Source organism: Filicampus tigris, chromosome 22 (assembly GCF_054856515.1).
Source record: "Filicampus tigris isolate MCC_2025a chromosome 22, RoL_Ftig_1.0, whole genome shotgun sequence".
In the NCBI taxonomy this organism is placed as follows: domain Eukaryota; kingdom Metazoa; phylum Chordata; class Actinopteri; order Syngnathiformes; family Syngnathidae; genus Filicampus; species Filicampus tigris.
The window spans coordinates 7,288,635-7,307,936 of record NC_141238.1 but is presented as its reverse complement, the minus strand read 5'-3'; the positions used below and the strand labels follow the sequence as shown (position 1 = coordinate 7,307,936).

Below are 19,302 nucleotides of genomic sequence, written 5' to 3'. Positions count from 1 at the left end.
TGAACTTGCCAAGGCAAGCGACTAGGTTTTATTAGATGGCCTAATCGTTGCGACGCCCCCTGGTGGCATTTATTGCACTCGATCGCAGGGGTGGCATGTGAATAGTCGTCGAAAGTAGCAAGGCGATGCTATCGTCGGTAACGTCCGCTTATACGGTCACGAGCTCTGGACAGGGCGTCTGTGATGGACAGCCGGAGGAATTGTTTGAATGTCTCGGTTGAATTTTTTCAGCATTCATCATGATGCTTATCGCCGCGGAAACGTCCGAATTGGGCCCTGTGGGATTTGGTCGGTCGCGTCAATCCGCGGAGTTAGCTTAAGCGGCTAAAGGGCGGAACGGGGCCATTCTGATGAATTGTATGCAGTAAGTAGTCTTTTGTTGTTGTTGTTGTTGTTTTTTGTTTTTTATAAAGTTAACTGTGACCGTTTTAAAGCAAAAATGAACGGCTGAGGATGAAGTGAGCGGGCCCAATATCCTTTATTAAGGCCATCCCTTTTTTTTCAGACGACAACTGAGCACAGCCTCCGTTGGTTTTGATTCCTCATTTTTACCTCAAGTTACAAGCGAACCAACTAAACCTCGGCTGACATATGCTCCGCGCGCTGAAAGGTAGTCTAATCATCCGGCTCTTTCCCCCCCACCCTATAATTGATCATATCGCATGTGGCCGTGATTAAACGCCCACTCGCGCTTCAAAATTAATCACGCCTTGCGCGAACTTAGCATTAATCACCAGATAACCCCCCCCACACACACACACACTCCGTCTCAATTCCTCAGTCCGACTGTAATGGGATATTCATCCATTGGACAATTAATGACGACGACACGCTAGCCCCATTCTCTTTGTTCCCCGCAGTGTTATTTTAAGTTGGGTGATGATTGAGGGGATGCAACAAGGGCTTCAATTGAGTTTATTAACATCGGTGCCAGAGGTGAGGAGAGGGGAAGAGTGAAGGGGGTTGGGGGGACGGGGGGGACGGTATGATTAGAAACGGAGAGAGGGAAATAAGAGAGAGACACCTAAAGGTGATGGAGTCAATGGCGCGGGCTCCCACTGGAGCGGCATCGATTTTCTTTATCACTTGAAGATTTTTTTTTTTATATATATATATATATATATATATATATATATATATATATATATATATATATATATATATATATATATATATATATCTTTCTGTTTATCCCTCTGTGATAACCTTCTGCTAGCAAGCAGGTAATTCATGAGCCGCCGCTCTTCCGCCATTGCCGCGCATTACGGGCACGTAGAATGCAAAGGAAAATGAAGCCGAAAAAACAAACTAAAAAAGACGATTGCGTGGCTTCGAAAAAAAAAAAAAAAAAGAAACAAAAAATGAGAGTCCACGATTCCACGACGACGCCGCTGCTGTCCAAAGCTGTTTCAGAGGTCAGGCTCCGCCCGTGAAGGGATGATAGCTTTTGAACGGTTGCATTTTTACACTCAATCTGACTTTTCAGGCGCACCACAAATGGATTTATTTACTACAGTTGGTCAGAAAGAAAGAAATTACTTGAGTGAGGTGTCAAAGTGTCACTGTGAGCGGAGAAGACGGACAATGGAAATTCACCAGCAGCCGCGGCGGAAGGATGAATTATTTGCACAAAATGAGGTGTGACAAGAGAGACAGTTTCGCTTGATTGTTAAAAGACGTGCGATATTTCAAACGCTAACACAAATGAGCGCCAGCTGAGGCATTGGAAAACCAAGCGTTTTAGTTTGAGTGGAGCAATCTACTGCTGAGTGTCGTTGACTTTCTTTTCCCTGCCTGGTGAAGTCATCTAAGGTCGAGATTTTATCATTACAAAAAAAAAAATAAAAAAATAAACGAAATTATGTCAAAGTAAAATTTTAAGTAAACCCCCAAAAGATGGAATCTGTTATAATTACATCAATCATTTCAGTTCTAGTTGGAGTCAACATTATCTCATTGGATTTTTCAAGCGTACCTAATTTTGTGGCATGTTGGTATCACCTCTCGGAAATCCCTGCTGCTCCCTCCACTCCTAATGAACGAATAAATCATCGGTGCAAATGAAGTAGGTCAATTTGCCAGCACCGAAGTGTGTCTAAAAGGTACAGGGAAGAAAATCCAGGATATGATGCGTGGGAGTCGGTTCATTTTGCTCTCGGTGGGGATCAAAACTTTTTGGACGCGTTTATTAATACTGGCAAAGGGGCAGATTGGCATCCGCCCGTTCTTGCTTTTGGGAACAATGCTCGCATGCTGCAAGCTGTGAATGGAAACCCTGGCGTGTCTCGCGGGCACGGCGTGCCAAAAACAGGATGTTTCTTGGCTGAGGCGGACAATACAATAGAGCATGAGAGGGTGCCAGGTCCTTTGAAGCGCTTTGGCAGTCTCCAAGTGTTCCGCGTCAGCTACACAGCGCCTCCGGTGGACAAATGTTTTCCCTCCGAGGGCAGCGTACGGAAAAAAAAAAAAAAAAAAAAAAAAGGCAGATGCAAAGGGCCTTATGATGTCATTTAGGACGCTTGTTCTGGTGTTCTGGTCCCGATTTTTGAATTGTATCTAGACAAAAGAAGAAATAAATGTAAAGTCTTGAACCTTAGATTAGAACCCTTGGCGAGCAGAATGAGGTCATTTTCTTTGTGAAAAGTGAAAATAGTTGTAATCATCACTATATATTTTTTTTTTTTTCTCCCGATCTCGGAACTGATATTGTGTTCTTGTGATTCTTCGTTCAATTTGAAGTGTGAGTACAAGGCTCGGTCAGAGGTAGGGATGTAACGATTAATCGGAAATCGATGTAAAATCGATGTAATCCATTGGATTAATCGAAGACCGCGTTGATTAAATTCATCTAGAAAATGATGTCTCGAACGCGTCGATCAAATGCTTGCGCCAAAAACGAGCATGGTAGCAATTTTTTTTAAAAATCCAATCGAAAATCGGGAACTGAAAATCGAATCGAATCGGGGCTTGAGTGAATCGTTACATCCCTCGTCAGAGGCGATGCTAATTTCGGCTCATCGGATCGCACGCAAACGCCAACGGTGCTCTTTTCTTCACTATCAACTGCGTTGAGCATCGATTGTGCCCGTAGAAGCGATTCCCGATGTGGGCTCCGTTGCGGAGCCAGCTCTCTGCGATCTCTGATAATGTCCGCGATTCCCCGAGTGCTCGCGTGCCTTCCTAGTCCATTAGCCGGCCATGAATGCTGCCTACGTGCCTGACGCATGACTAAATAAAACCCGAGTGAGAAAATATCTTCTAGATCCTTCGCACGTCTGATTTTTTTTTTTTTGCTCTCCCCATTGACCTCACCGACTAACGAGTCATCGTCGCAGCGCCATATAAAGTGACTTACTAGTCATAGTCTACGGAGAGTAGAGCCGTTTGATCCAGACAAATCGAACAACACAGAAATCCTGTTTTAAAAAAAAAAAAAAAAAAATCATCTTTTAATCGGATTTGGCCTAATGGAAGTGTCACCCCCCCCCACACACACACGCTTTGATTGCTCAACAAAGCCTCCTACCTTGTTCTCTTGGAAGTGGAAGGCTACTTTTTAATTACATTTGATGGGGGGGTCATAAAAATCCAATTTCCCTCAGCGGCCGAAAAAAAAAAAAAAAAAACTCATCTCAACCTGGCGGCATAGGTCGACTTGCTCGTGAAACTTACCGCACATTATGGCATCCTTCTTTTGAGATAACTAGTGGGAGGAGCTACGTACGTTGTGGTCCAGTGATTGTCCCACCTACGCAGTGCGGTGTGCAAAATGGCTGACTGTCCGTTTTGTAGAATCAATCCTTCGCCGCTTCGCTCCAAACTTTGGTTCAATATCCCGCACAGGCCCTCCCCGTTTATACGGCAACGCATTCCGAGCAAAAAGCGCCTCGTCTCCCCGTTCGTCTCCCGTCATCCTTCACTCCCGGTCTATTTCGCTCCTGGCCCCGAAGCAAATAGGGTTCATTACATTTTTAATGTTGTTTGTAATTGCTTGGCACTCTCAACACGTCAACAACAACAAAATAAATAAATAAGAAATCTTTTTTTTTTTTTCTTCCAGAGCGTTTGTTTATGCCTGTTGAGTGGGGATCTCCATCAGTCAGGTATGTGTTCCAAAAAACGATTTAAATTTTTTTTTTTTACCCCACTCCTTCCATTCTCTCCATCTGTGAGCATCACTTGAGTTGAGCTGCTCTGAATAGCAAAAAAAAAAAAAAACAATTATGTGCATCAGACTTTACAGTTTTAAGCCCGCATTGCAATCTAACACCAGGGTGTTTTGTCTGCGCGACACTCCGACAATCAAACGCTGACGCGTTTCAGTCTGCTGGTAAGACGAAAAACTCGCAAATGTCTTCACGCTGCACACAATGCTCCTTGTGTTGTGCAATATTTATAGAACGGAACAGAAAATTGAAAGCCTCCTTGCACGGGGGGGGGGGGGGGGGCTGACGGCGAAAACAAAAAGCGCCCCTTCTGCCTTTCCCAGCCTGCCAGCCTCGTACTTGTCGCAACACAAAAGCTGCTCAGTGAGCCTGTAGGATTTCATACAGAGGCACGACGGAGATGAACAAAAGGTAATCCAAAGCAAGAGTCAGGGGTCACCAAGCGTGTCTTGATTTGAATCAAATCCTGCAAGTACAAGTTCACCTTCGCCAATCTTCATATTCGAGGCCCGAAAATCAGATTCCAAGCGAGAGTCGGACAGTATACGTACGAGAAGAGATAACGGGAACGTCAGCCTTTGGGACGGAGAAATGTATCGGGAATTAGAGTCGGCGAATTTCGTCTATCCCGGATGAAGTGATCATTGCTACCGATTTCCTGACCCAGAACAAAAGTCGGCCCGCTACGAAGCCTCGGTGCATCTCCGGTGTATAAGGCCAAGCCGTGTCCTTTCCACCGCATTACACATGCACACGGCCCCGGCTTCACACCAGAACAGCAACCCAAAGGGAGTGCGGACATCAGTGCATGGATGCATAGGGAAGTCTTTTTTTTTTTTTTTTTTTTTTTTCTCGTACAAAGCCGCTCTGCAGCTTTCCAGCATGTTCACACATCTATAACCGCACCTTTTGAACCGCTCCAGTCAACCGCTAAGACCGCGATAGCCAAATATTTTAATCGGTCTATTTCCTGTGCTTTTCACCGACGCCAAATATCTACATTGGCACCAAGAGAACATAGAATTGCTCAAAGCATTCCGAGAAGCCACCGTGCGCATCTTTTCTAGTCTGATTCTCAGCTGGCGCTGTGACTCATGCGCTGCGATATTTTACGGCAGCCAAATAGAATTCCAGAGTTCCGAGGCGGCCGCTCGATGATCATTGACATTGAGAGAGCCCTGCACACTGACCCCCTCGGACCCGCAGCCGTTAAATCTTCAATCCGGGAGGGGGTGGGCGGGGGGGGTTAGGCGTTCGGGGGTTAACGATGGGATGAGAGAGGCGGTTGATGATGTCGCACTCCAGTGAACATGGGCGAGGAGAAAAATAAGTATCAATTTCTCAAGGGGCTCTAAATCAGGATGGGTTCGCCGAGACGACTTTATCGTTCAATCTGGCCGCCCGCTCCGGAGGCGTTAGCGAGGTTAGACAAGCGAGAGACGAGCACGCCCGCCTCGCTAGAACAATAATCATCTCGCCGAGCCGCCACCTCACGACCTATAAATTGATTAAGGAGAGCGCGGTGGCAAAAAGAATTCTTGGGCGCCGTTTCTCCGCAGCTCGGCGGGGCCTTCATTAGACGGAGCGGCTTTCCAATGCAGAGTGGAGATTATGAACGGGTGCGAGGGGGTAATGGGAAAACTCCAAACTCATTGGCGGCGTTTATATGAGCTGCCACAAAGAGACGACACGTAGCCTATTTTGTCCCAAGTCTGTCTGTTTCATTAAGGAGAATCTCTCAGCCAAATCAGAGCAGATAACTTATTTAGGGGGCCAATAAATGGGCGGGGTTTGGTTGGGCAAAAAAAACGAGAGGCCATTTTTTGGAATTAGGGATGTAATGACGAATCGAAATTCGATTAGGCGATTTGAGAATTCGATGAATGCGATTCGATTAATTTGATTAATCGATTCAAGAATTCGATTAATCGGCTCGCTAATATGATTAAAATGATGTCTTGAAACATTTTTTTTCATTCCAGATGCATAGCACATTTTGAATGAGTAGATCAAATTATGCGCTTGCACCAAAAATCAGTGCGTATTGCGTTTGCGGTCTGCTGCAGAACCACGCTAGTGCACAGAAACAAGCATGGTAGCGATTTTTTTAAGAAATCGAATCGAAAATCGGGAACTGAAAATCGAGTCGAATCTGGGTTTGAGTGAATCATGACATCCCCATTTGGAATGTTTTCCCCCGAGAGGCGTGATGATAGAGAGGTGAATCAGACCCCTCCATCCAAACATCGCTAGCCGAGTCAAGCAACGTTAACTTCTTCTGACCTGCTGACACAAACGCGCTCGACGTAACTCTGAGTCAGCCCCAACCGACCGGTGGCCATGCTGTAGCATCTTAGGTGCATTGCTTCTTTGATAGCTGCGCTAACTGAGGGCGAAAATGAAACAGAAAGGTGCTCACAGTTTTTTAGCCCGTTTGTCTCCGGAGGCTGCCGTACCTTCAGGCAGCCGGCGGATAAAACCCTCACTTAATCTCCAACCTACATACAGTAAATGTTTACCTTGAATCCTTCTATTTTCTGCACTCCTGAAGGAGGAATAAAAAAAAATAAATAAAAGGGGCAGCTCAGTCCGTACAGGATTCTGCTTAAAAATATCCCTGGGGAAGGTTGTGATGCGCTGTTCCAGTAAATTTCAAGTGACAGCGAGCCAGCAAGTATACAGAGACTACTACCATCAGTTACACATATAAACACACGACATTTACCTTTACTGATATAGCATTTAATACATGTAAAAAAAAATATATACGACAGCTTGTGAAACATTATACGGCAGGGCTTGAGAACTTTTCCGTTTTTTTTTTTTTTTTCTTTTTTACATTGTACACGCCGGTTTGAAAAATTAGCATTTGACATTTTATGCCGCCCCAAAAAAAAAAAAAAAAAGAAAGGTCCTTGATAACTTCAAAACTACAGGGAATAACTCATTGGGTGGTCTTGCAATTTATGTCATTTATTGTCCTTTACGTTATCGCGATTGTCATGCTTTGTCACTTGTCATGCTTTTGTAAGGGGCAAATGAACTTATTAAACTCAAAGGAACTTATTTACCTATCCACGCCTTTTCATTGGGTAGAAATAGAAAATACAGACAGCATTTATTCGTTTTAAATGAGAAATGAGAATGTTATGTAAGTGTAACTCAAGCGACGCTCACATTCAGCGCTTTGCTACGTCGCCGACGTCGAACAAAGATGTTTATTATCCCCGCGCCCACACAGACTGTCACTTTGGAGTGCACCGCTTTTTTTTTCTCCCCACACCTTGTTTGGATTTTTTTTCCCCCCCCCACCCTTTGTTCTGTACATTTCCTCGCTCGGTTTAAACGGCAACGCTCGGTAATTGGCGTTGGATGAACGCGAGGTGATGGCATTTTGTTCTTTGGAATTTAGGAGAAAATGAATGCACTTTGCAGATCACTTTTTTTTTTTTTTAGTTACTCGAACTCAGGTACTTTTCATAAGTTGTCAATGAATGGTATAAAAAAAAAAAAAAAACATGAGTCAGTGCAGAACTGGAGGACATTTTCCATCCCCCTGAATATTAATAATGATACCAAATAGCTCTTGAGCGCCCGCTTAACTTTGCTCTTTTATCCCTCCCTCTTGATGACTAATTTGCATATCAATTTAACAGATAAAATACATCTTGTAATTGTCGAAACATTTTGTTTTATCACAGGCATAATTTGCATGGTAGTCTCTGAAGTCAAGGCTAACAGCTTTTTAGCCATCTAGACAGTGCAACATGACTCAGCAGAAATTACATCCAGCTAACTGCTCTGACCACGGGTAGGCCGTATAATGCAGTACAGCGAGTTTTTTTTGTTTGTTAGCATGCAGCTAACAGCGCTAGCACGTATTTTTGAGCGAACACTCTAAACAACTTAACATTAGCATTGATTCGCAACCCTGCTACAGACCTGTGCTGTGCTGAATCTTAGAAAAGTTGTAATTTGCCCGTACATTTCTGTATATAATCTTATACGGTATCTATATAGAATCTTACACAGTGTTTATCGCTCAACGGGGGTGGGGCGGGGCGCGGGGCGGGCATTAGCGGAACTTTGCTCGTGAAAGTCGGCCGAAGTTTGCAGTCGGAACAAAAAACGAGTTTTAATTTGTTTTTTTTTTTTTTCCCGTACAAAAATTGATGTACGGCGTACACGATTTGAAATGATCAAAAAACAGGGAAAACGTACAAGTGTGCTGCTATTGTAATCAGAGTGAAGATTACATCAGCTAAAATTGTACTTTATTTAACGACAAAAGGTGCCTCAGCATCCGTAGCAAGTTTGTGCCATAGATGGAAAACAATATATGACAAATGAAATATCATAAAACGTGTACCCTTGATGGTTGAACTGGACAAATGAAATTATGATGGGTTATTCTGTTTTTCTCGAAAACATTGGGGGGGGGGGAAAGAAATCTCAAATAAATGGTCCGTTTTTCAAAAACGGCGGTGCCCGAATTGCCTTGCAATTCTGGAACGACCCATAAATTGTTTGACTTGCGGCTCTCATGGTGTCATTTTCTGCCTGAGCAGACACCTTTTATTTTCATTTTAGACAAAATAAGCCAGGGGGGGGGGGGGATACTGAGTACTATGTTTGCAGGCAAAATCCGAGTCAGCGACTGGCTAACGTTCTAGTGCCGCTTTAAGCTTTAAAGAGCCAAATATTCCCCCTCAGGAGTCAAACACTTTGACTTCTATTCATCAAGTGGACAGCATCTTGGCTCGCCACGAAAAAGGCAAAAAAGTCTCGTGCCGTATCAACTTCAGCCGTGACATGATGTTTCTCTCTCTGAATGATGCCTTCTCAGCCACGCGGCCAGCCCGCTATTGCGTTGATAAAGCCAGCGGCGCACGACCGATGATGGCGAGAGAACGGCGGAGTGGCTGAGAGCAGCTGAGCATCTACTGTGCTTAAGAAGTGTATTAACCTTTCCACAGATGTCATGATATAATAGGAGGCACCACGTGGCGCATGGTGGCATTTGTCTTGGATAAGGTGCAGGGCGATGGTGGCTAAATGCCAGCCGTAATGAAGCGGCTCTATGCCGGGGCCCCTGCTTTTCTCTGAACTGCGCTTAGTGTCCATCACGACGGCGCGCGTGCGCGAGCGTGATCCTCGATTAAGGACGGGGATGAAAATGAGAGACCGCGGCTCGTTTCCAATGCGTAGCTAGCGCTGATGCTTATCACAATCTACATGTCGACTCGTTTTCAAGCACGTCTTGGCCGGCGCTTCTGCAGACAATTCTCTATTTTTATGGACGCGCTCTTTATTCAAGATCCAGTTTCGTGGGTGGTGAAAATTGGAGTGGCGAGAAAGTTGTGTCTCAAAAGCAGCTCAAAATCAAAAGATAGTTGCTGGGCATTTGCGTTTGTTCTCGGTGAAAACCCCGAGTGTGAAATTGCACTTTTGGTTGCGTAACGTCGAAGAACTGCTGCCTGGAAGCTTTCATCGGAGAAGTGCCGCTGTGGCTAGATATCACATAGTTAGGGTGATGGCAAATGAATTTGTTTAAGCGCCCCATCACTTCTGTCTTTGACGTTCCACTTTGCAATGCTAACAGACTTTAGCGCGGGGGGGATTAATTAGCTTTGCACCTCACCGGGAGTAAACGGAATCACGAATCGACTAGATGAGCTGTGAAGAAGAAAAGCCATTTCTGCCCCCCCCCCCCCCAAAACGGCGGGATGGTTGAGGGGAAATGATCATTAGCATCCGCTAGCAAGATTTCCTGTTGTTCTTCGGTGTTAAAGAACCAGCTTTGAAAGATAAGTGGGGCTGGAAGTGCCTCGGCTGAACATACACTGGATCAATATTTCATGATTCCAACTCTGTCAACATGCAGAACGCCTCCGTAGATTGAGAGCACTAATTGAGAGGAAACACAAATACCAGTTGGTCTAATGCGTTGGTTCTACGCAAGGAGTCGAGTTCTGTGTATTTACCGTCTAAACTCAAATGTGGACGAAAGCCGCTCTGGGGACGTTAAAGAGTTCAGAATGTCGGGGAGAAAATCTTTGTTTTATCGAGCTGAACCCTCCTCTGGCGGTCCTGATGGCGAAGCTGAAGCCGCGTATCGATCCGGCGGTGCAGAGGAGAGGACCCCGCAGGCCTGACGGCGAACCGCACACACACACACACACAGCGTACGCACGGCAACTCGTTTGGAGGCTCCCTCAAAACACTCGCGCAACTTCTCCGCACATCAGTATGATCTTAGAAATCTGTCAAAATGTTTACTAGAGCGTTCACAGCACAAAACTCCAGCGCACACCTTATTTCAAACAGGGAATGTGGAATAAATACGTTTGCCAAGTATTAGATCCCCTTTCCTTATAACCTTATCGTCGCCCTGAACCCGAGGACCTATAACCTGATACATTTTTTTTACGGGTTAAAGACTATAGTTTATTCAGTCAGTGTGGTCTGACAGTCGATATGAGTCCTCTTATAAGGTCAAGTGTCGACCTGGGTCAAGATCGGGTTCAGGGGACAAAGGTCACGCTCATCCCAAGGCGAAGTGGTAGAAGAGGCAATGTTTGTAACCGTTACATACAGTTGAAAAATTAGGAACTACAGATTTTGTCCAAATGAATTCATAGTCTTTCTCATGTTAATAAATGAATGATTCCGCCTCAAGAATACTGAGCGTGCAGGTGGTGGTATCCATGGTGAGCAGAGGACCAATTACCATTATATGAGGAGCACGTCATATAAGGTGCAATACATTGTTTAAAAAGTTATGTTAGTTATGAAAAAAAACATTGACATTTGCTGAATTTTGTTGAATCGTAGTGAGTTCTAGATTGCTCAATTATCAGTTAATTTTGCATTGAGCACCACACACCGTCATCCAATCAGATTGGCATATATATATATATATATATATGTATTATTTTTAGATATTTTATTTCCCATCAAAACGGTCGCCGCTCACTCGCTGTTTCTCAATGGCAAATGTGTCCACACTTTCTTAACTCACTCACTGCCATTGACCAATTTATTCGTCCTTTCACAGCCCAGCCGCTCAATCCCGGGAACTTAATTATATCTTTTTTAAAGAGGGGTCTAAAAATGTCTGACAGTGAATGAGTTACGGGCTTTAGTTGGGTTTCATGACTGGTGTTTTTCATAGATAAAGTTGAGTCAATAGAAAGCCATCCTTCAGTACTTGGATGCGACACCAAACTCGCCGCCTCTCCCGTTTGGGGAACAATATCCCGGCGTGGCTGCCAAACACCAATCCTGCCCTTTAGGTAGGAGAACTTCCTGAATGCAGTCAAACGCTGGCCCGGGGAGTCATGAATAGCATCCTCCGCGTGGCTTCTGTCAAGGTGACAAAGGCGGCAAAGTCCCTCAGCGGGGCGGGCTCTCTGGCCAAGAGCGCAAGATGCTCTTCACAGCTGTAAACCGCCGACACAGCCTCGATGACAAATCGAGCTCCGGCAAAGCAATACTCGGGGAGGAAACACAAATGGAGGGGCAAGTAGTTCCCCCGCCATCCTTGTGCTCCCTTCCCGCGGTGAGCAAGAGGACGCGGCCAGCTGGCTGGAGACGTCAACAATGAACCGACACAACCTGCCGCGTCCCTCCGCAGCTACGAGAAATATTCCCTGTCCCCCGGCAGGCGTATTTTTTTTTTTTAATCTTTTTCTTTTTGGGCTGCAGGGCCAGATATTGATAAAGCTGGAATAGGATTCGGTTCCGTGTATAACGCGGCTATCGTGTGGAAATGGATATCCTTCCCTCTGGCGCCCAGGTGTGTAAAAGACGCCGGCGTGTAAGCCGACACTTTCAGACGACAGCAGGGGAACTAGCCGCGCTTCCGTTTGCCGTATTTACCGCGTTCGCCCCGGCGCGTGTGCGCCGCGGTCGCATCCGTGCGCGGCCCCGTAGCATGAAGCATCGCTGTGCGATCGTGTGACCGGAAAGCCACTTTGTAGCACTCCTCCTGAGCCTCATTGACTCCGTAAATATCATGAACAAACCCTCTCGCGCTAAAAGTGTGCTCGCGCGCGCACGCCCTCGCGTTCTGTGTGCGGCAATCCCGCAGCTACGACAACTACTTCCACCGCTATTCAAGCAGCTCTAAATGACTATAATTAAGACATTTGTCTACACGTTTAACCCAAATCACACGCGCAAGTCTGGAAATACGGGCATACACACGCGATTGGATCATCCCCAAATGTATTTGCTGTGACATATTGTTGATTCCTAGGATAGACTAATTCAGCGATTCATTATGGCATAAAATACGTCACCAAGGACATAAAAATAGAACAAGACAATTATTTGCCATTTTGTTTTTTTGTTGGGTTTTTTTCCCTGTAATTTGCCATAGATTCCCATTAATGTAGAAAAAAAAAGTGATTATTGTTGCGTAATCAACCTATTCACCACGCTGACGAATGTGCGGGTGGCAACTAAACCCTTCCGTCCTTTGACCAAAGCAGAGTGATTGAGGAAAAAAAAAACGAACGAAAATGGTTGGAGCGATGATTCGGTTGCGTCAAGTGCCGGTCGAAACGATATGACGTGATGCAAATCGCTTCCAAGGGGGATGGGCGATTTACATTTTCAACAGGCGAGTTGAATCCAAAATAGACACGGTGGAACTTGAGAGGGGCTGAACATGATCCCTGAGGAACTTTTCTCTCTGGTGGAGTTTTGGACGTCTAATAACAAACACCTGCTCAGGCTGAGCACATGCAAGGGTCTCTAATTAGCGCAGCCCTGAGGGACACCTCCTGTTCTATCTGGCAAGTCCCAACAGCGAGTCCAACTTGTGGCTCTTCCTTCCAACTTAAGTCCCATTAGGCGCGTAGCTTCCTGCAGACAGATGTCCCTGCTACCAGACGGAAGCGCGGCAGACGTTCGGAGGGACGCGCCATGTCACCGCGACGACTATTTGCGCGCCGCAGGTGTTTGGCTTGCCGGGCGCCCTCGCCGCCTTTCCGCACGGCGCGTTCGTAATGGCGCTGATGTCCTCTAATGACGAACATGCAGTTCTAATGTTGCACGGCGGTGGCATTGGACCAAGTAAATATTTAATAACGCATTACACTTAATGGCTGACTGGCTGCTGGCTGATGAGCTACTGGAACGCGCGGCGTAACCGAGCCGTTAGCGGGGAGGATCCCGCCCACACACACACGCGGAAACGCTCTGATCACTCAGACTAAAATCATTACATTATGCATGAAAAGCTGCAATGAGAAGCAGCAAATTGCTCCAAAACAGACATGTTGCTTGGCTAATGAGATTTATGACGCTTAAAAGTGCCCATAACCTTTGGATAGCACCGTAGACATAACGCAATGGTACAATTACGTAACATCACCCTAGTGTTAACATTGATATAGAGAGAATTGGGGGGGGGGGAGAATCGGAACTCTGCGCCGTTTTCCGTACATTTTCACCTTTTACACACAGGCAATCAATAAGAGTTAAACATGGGAAGCGGGAGTGATTGTTGACATTTTAGCGGCAAATGTCTGACGGTTGACGATAAATATAATTATGTTACATTGTTTTTTTGTTTTTTTTTTGGTGTGCGTTTTTGACCGCCGATTTGGAGCAAACTTTTGGTGGTCGTGCCAGAGACAAATGATCTGCCATCTGTTCCAACTCCGCCTTTAGAATTTAATACATTCCGCAAGGCGCTGCGAGCACAGTGTGAGACGGCAACAAATCCACAGTCAAATGAAAGGGAGATTAGAAATGCAAGGCACCCCGATCCCTTTTTATTACACCGCGAGACTTCAGACGGGGGGGATTGTGCTTATTAAAAAAAGCGCTCTCACGGGCTGGCCTGCCCAATCTCCTTTTGAAGCGGCAAACCACTAATTTGTCACTTCTGTCCCAGCCTGCCAAGACGACCCTTTTCAGCCAACTTTTCTCCAGCTCTCTGCGGACGCCGCTTCTGTTCCAGTGCTCCGCGGAGAAGAGGCTGGGGGGATGCTGGGAAAAAGAGCAATTGCCGCCGCGCTTCCCTTTCCTAAAGCGCTTTGTCATGGCTTCCTTGGATTTTGCGAGCGGGTCTGCGGTTTGGCCAAACTACCGCCGTCGCATCTGTCCTGCAGCCCGTCGTCCGGAGAGGATCGTCCGCCGCCCACATGGTGTCAGGCCCTTTGGCAAAGAACACAATTCCTGCCTGAAAAAGCTGGAGCATGTCAAGAAAGAAAGAAATGGCTTCCTTTAGTTGATCATTAAAGGGGGAGGATTTGACTGCGGTCCTGCAGACGGGAGCTCAAGTCTCAGTCACACTGGAATGTTAAGCCCTTCTGTCACTCCAAAGTCAGACTGATGAGCGTATGACAATTAGTGACGGGAAAAAGGTCAAGTCAATGCTGGATCAAAGTGACTCCCAGATGAGGCGGCCCAACGTATCCAACCAAGAAGGCAAAGCACCAAAAGAGTTGCTTTTGTGACGGCCGCCACTGTCTTTTAAAAAAGAGGCTTTTTTTAATATATATATATATATATATATATATATATATATATATATATATGTATATGTATATATATATATATGTATATATATGTGTGTGTATATATATATATATATATATATATGTGTGTATATATATATATGTGTGTATATACATATGTATATGTGTATATATATATATGTGTGTATATACATATGTATATGTGTATATATATATGTGTATACATGTACATATACATGTATATATATTACATACATATATATATATATATACATATATGTGTATACATGTATATATATATATATATATATATATATATATATATATGTATATGTATGTATATGTATATATACATGTATACATATATGTGTATACATGTATATATATATATATATATATATATATATATATATATATATGTATATGTATGTATATGTATATATACATGTATATGTATGTGTATATACGGGTATAGTAAGGCGTATATATATATATATATATATATATATATATATATATATATATAAACATGAATAGCTCCCTGTGGTGCTTTGACATTTTTTAATATACTTTGAGTTCATGTTTCTCCCTTTTGTTATACTGAAGCACTTGTGCCTTTCTATGAATTATTCATGAAGACTGTGGCATCGAATGGAAAACACTCAGCTCCTACTTAGTGAATTAAATGCATTTTTTTGTAATTTATTATATTGGCATTACAATTTGAGCTTTGACCTAATTGCTTGAAAGTACACTTTCCATGCAGCTGGTTATTACAAACTCAAAAGTTGACTTTCGCATCAGGCATTACAGATCCACAGTAGAACACAAAACAGCGGGCGTGTGTCCAAAGTCGGGCCTGTAGGCGTTTTGAAGCACACTTCTTTTTTGGCCCGCCCATTATTTGTCTTTCTCTGCATGACCTGCGTGCACTCTCGGCATACGACAAGTCACTCTAAAATCTTTCATTAATTAATCCTCCCAGTATGGATTCAAGTTTATAATAAGGGTCAGCAGGCAATGTGATCTTTCTTCCAAGCGACGCAAAGTGTGACCGAGCCACCATTTTCAAGCTCTTGCCAGCATCAGGGCGACTGAACAAATGGGCCCGTGAAGTGTGAAAATGTTCCGCGCAAATGGTTTGTGAGCAGAGCGCGGCGCAGCGCGAGGACGCACTGTGAAATCTTGTTCGTCAACCCCTTCGCTCCCCCCCCGCTTCCGCACTTGCCTCCACCTGATCTGGCTTTTCCCATTCCAACCCGCGTCTCGCCCCCTTTGCCACATCTGGCCCGTCCCGCTACACTCCCCCGCACGTCGTCTTTTCCTTCCCGGCGTTCAAAGCCTGGGAATCGAGCAGGCGGCATCTCGACGGGACGCCGCCAGCCGAGTCGGAATCCGCCCCGCAGTCTCCTCCCTCCCCGTCGGCCGCCATTTGCAGTGTGCACTGAAAAGTTAATTCGACGACACGATTCCACCATGCAGCATTCATGCGACCCCCTGCCGGGAACAGAGGAGATATTTCCGCCCGGCTTCCGAGAATATCTCCCATTGTTGGCTATCGCGGCTCTTTTTTGAGCGCGCCCGCGTGATCTTCCATACGGCCTCATTTGTAGCGATTTGTATTACATGAAGGCGACTGCCAACAGTGTCCTTTTTATAAACGTGTATTCCGATGATGAACACACGTAAGTCAAGGACACGCAGACGGCGAGTCGACCCCTTGGTTTGATCTGTAGCTTTTGAGCTAGCAGCGCGGTCAGCAAGGTTGCATTCCCGCAAGGCTAGTTTGGGGCAAAATCCCCAAATCCTGTCATGTTTTCAAAGTTTGATGCCAACAAAGGGCAAGTGAGAGAGGATGGTGGCAAATGTGCAGAAAACGCTGAAAATAAATGACTAGGGATGTGACGATTCACTCAAGCGCCGATTCGATTTGCACTTCCCGATTTTCGATTCGATTTTTTCTTAAAAATCGCTACCATGCTCGACTCCGTGCATTAGTGTGGTTCTGTAGCCGTCCACAAACGCAATACGCATCTGGAATGAAAAAAAAAAAAACGTTTCATTTATTGAATCAATTAATCGATTAATCTGGTCCAATCGATTAAAAATTGCTTTTCGATTAATCGTTACATCCCTATAAATGACTCGTATTTGCTATAGCTAAATGCGTTACTTTGTCTCAGATCATATTTAGTTAAGTCGTGCTTCGATAAGATTTAGTGCAAACCTTACATTTTCATTTGACTTTTACCTCAGTCAGAGGTTTACGTGATCAAAAATCATCATTTATAGTGAAGACTTTGGTTTGTTCAATTGGTTCTTTTTCATTTGTCATTTCCTTCTCATATCCCTGCTTCTATTGTGCTTCCTTTTCCTTTGAAAGCAGTCTGTAAAGTATTTGTCTGCCCTACCAGTACCTGTGAATGAGCACAAAAAGTGGAAGAGGAGAAGAGAGGAAACTTGCCTTTCAATGACCCCTCTTCAACTATCTTCCGACAGTTGCACTTTAGTTTGTTGCTCCTTGTTGAGACCGCTGCTTTTGAACCGGAAACCCCAATTTTCAATGAACCCAGTTCAAGTCGTTCCATTGTTCAGTTTTTTTTTCCACTGACTGCAGCCATAATAATAATAATAATAATAATAATAATAATAATAATAATAATAATAATAAAAATGCTTGTTGATGGACGTTTTTATGATCAGTTGGTTCGGGTTGCTGTGTAAAATGATGAGACAAAACAGATGCAACTGCTTCACTCATGGCCAACCGCTGCCATAATAAATAGATTTTGCTCACTATTGAGCTGCTTTAGCCTGTCCCGATGAGGCCTCCATACCAAAAAAAAAAAAAAAAACAACAAAAAAACCTAATATCTACTCATGGGTCATTGAGCATTAACGTAATGATACAAGATTATTGTAATAGCCCTAAACAAGTTGCTTTGTTGTTGTTAACCTCACAGGTACGCTGAGCACGGAATGGAGTCAAGAGCCGAGGCCGTTTTGCCATCAAGGGGGAAAAAAAAGCAGTGGGCAAATCGCTCTCATTCCGCCTTTCGGGCCCTCCTATTGCCTGTTGATATGATTCCAAAGCAGGCAAACGTGAAGTCTGTTGTTCCCCTGCCATTTCAATGTCGGTAAGCATCAACTGGGTTGTTGTTTTTTTTTGTTTTTTTTGTTGTTTTTTTTTTTCCTCTCCCTTTTTGTATGTGCTTATCTCAGCTGTCCTTACCTCTCCCCTCTCCCAGCTCCCCGATGTGGAGAAAGCCTTTTGTGGATTACCCAGTAGGTCTAATCAAAGCCAGACAGCCAGACTGCACACTGTCGGACATCTATAACGCGCCTGAAGAAAGATAGCAATCCCCCAAAGTACGCGCGCTTGGCTCGCGTTCGCTTGGAGTGCATGTCGTCATTGTGGCTAAGGTGAGGCCCACGGAATCGACAGAGTTCCCCGGCAATCCGGGGGCTGTATACGTCTTCAGCCTTTTCAATGCAAAGAACCCCAATTGCTCTTCCAATCACATGCATTTATGCCCGGTTGATCTCCCGCTGCCGTCTTTAAGCTGCACGATACCGCGACGTCAGAGGCAACGGGGCTCTTTGTATGAATACGAAACACTTTTTCGAAACACACATTACATACCAACTGGAGAGATTTATCTATCCGTTGACTTGAACCTTAGGCCTAGAAATAAATTCACGGAAGCTGAATGTTGGTCTACTTAATGATGCTCAGTTCAAGAAGAAAATTAGGATGAAGTAAACCCCTATCTGGAGCTCAACGCTAATGGAGAGGTTGAACCCCCTATTTTGTGGGACGCTTTGACGGCTGTTATGAGGGGTAAAATGATAGCAATATCCTCGCATCAGAAAAGAATGGGAAATGAGACATTTAAAGAATTACAAAATGAACGGAAAGAATTAGAAACAGCGTAAATTAAGCCCAACGCACACTGTTGCACAGGAAATTAAAGTGATACCTGTATACCAAGTGTAGTAAGGTGGGGGTTTTTTTTCGAAAAAGGTGGTAAGGGTATAGAAAGGCAATTTTTGGTGAAAAACGTGGTAAGGGTGTAGAACGGCGTCATTTGTCAAAAACGTTTTAAGGGTATAGTGAGGCGTCTATTGTCAAAAACATGGTAAGGGTATAGTAAGGCGTCTTTTGTCAAAAACGTAAGTGTATGGTAAGGCGTCTTTTGTCTAAAACATGGTAAGGGTATAGTAAGGCGTCTTTTGTCAAAAACATGGTAAGGGTATAGTAAGGCGTCTTTTGTCAAAAACATGGTAAGGGTATAGTAAGGCGTTTTTTGTCAAAAACGTAAGTGTATGGTAAGGCGTCTTTTGTCTAAAACATGGTAAGGGTATAGTAAGGCGTCTTTTGTCAAAAACATGGTAAGGCGTCTTTTGTCAAAAACATGGTAAGGGTATAGTAAGGCGTTTTTTGTCAAAAACGTAAGTGTATGGTAAGGCGTCTTTTGTCAAAAACATGGTAAGGGTATAGTAAGGCGTCTTTTGTGAAAAACATGGTAAGGGTATAGTAAGGCGTCTTTTGTCAAAAGTGTGGTAAGGGTATAGTAAGGCGTTTTTTGTGAAAAACGTAGTAAGGGTATAGTAAGGCGTCTTTTGTCAAAAACATGGTAAGG

The 19,302-nt window shown here is 44.4% G+C and overlaps 1 protein-coding gene across 7 annotated transcripts in view; it reads left to right on the top strand.

Moving 5' to 3' along the window:
• Positions 1–19,302, top strand: part of LOC147126748 (uncharacterized) — a 282,315-nt gene that overhangs the window by 246,064 nt on the left and 16,949 nt on the right. For 5 of the 7 annotated variants that reach the window (XR_015084603.1, XM_086021734.1, XM_086021727.1 and 2 more), the window contains 3 exons: positions 4,061–4,103; positions 17,623–17,796; positions 17,908–18,082. The gene's annotated coding sequence lies outside the window, so the exon portion shown is untranslated. Of the gene's footprint in view, positions 1–4,060; positions 4,104–17,622; positions 17,797–17,907; positions 18,083–19,302 lie in introns of those variants that run through there. The other 2 variants (XR_015084604.1, XM_086021731.1) reach the window with 2 other exon arrangements.